Genomic DNA, 783 nt, shown 5'->3' on the forward strand with positions numbered 1-783 from the left:
TCCTTCCTTCCTTCCTTCCTTCCTTCCTTCCACATATCTTTAGTTCTTACTATGGGCCATGTATTGTGCTGGAGTACAAAGACAAAAATCAAAACACTCTTCCCTCAAACAGCTTACACTCTACTATAGGAAAATGATATGTATACAGCAATGCAATTGCAGAATATGCCAAAATGAGTGCAGAGTAATTTCAGAGATGGTGAAAGTACTCACAACCCTTCGGAGTTCTCCTGATGGTAATGGCACCTGAGCCATATGTTGAAGGCAGCTACACATTTACTGGGCACCTAATTCCAAAATTTCTTGCTCCAGCTATTATAGAGATCTCTACTCACACCTGGATTTTCTTTCCAGCATCCAGTGTCTGAAGTTCCTGGAAAGCTTCCCTGGCCCCTCAGCTTTTCAAAGAAAAATACACAGGCGGCCTCTGCATCTGCTTGTCTGTAGGCGATGGATGCCACCGAAAAATACTCCCAAAGGATTCTGACAAACCTGAGGATTTATTTTGTAAGAGGTGCTGGGGTTTGAATAGTGATTTATACAGAATAAAACTATTGTGGCTTCAAATAAGTGTGGACTTTGCCTTCTCCTTCCATAATTGATCTTGCCTTCCATAATTGAACAGAATAGATGCATCTATTCAGATGCAGGAGGTGGGGGCTAAGGTTGAAGGATCAAGAATTGAGTCATAACATGGTTTGGGGGTGGACACTTGTAGGGAAGAAGACCAGTTCAGATCCTTTTCAACCACCTGTATCTAGAACTTTTCTGGGAAATGAGTTA

General features: G+C 41.9%; 1 protein-coding gene across 1 annotated transcript in view; it reads left to right on the top strand.

Moving 5' to 3' along the window:
* The window catches only part of MYO18B (myosin XVIIIB), a 352,648-nt gene extending 352,081 nt beyond the window's left edge, over positions 1–567 (top strand). The window contains exon 37 of the mRNA XM_044685471.1: positions 355–567. The gene's annotated coding sequence lies outside the window, so the exon portion shown is untranslated. The remainder of the gene's footprint in view (positions 1–354) is intronic.
* Positions 568–783: the final 216 nt, after the last annotated feature.

Source organism: Gracilinanus agilis, chromosome 1 (genome assembly GCF_016433145.1).
Source record: "Gracilinanus agilis isolate LMUSP501 chromosome 1, AgileGrace, whole genome shotgun sequence".
NCBI lineage: Eukaryota > Metazoa > Chordata > Mammalia > Didelphimorphia > Didelphidae > Gracilinanus > Gracilinanus agilis.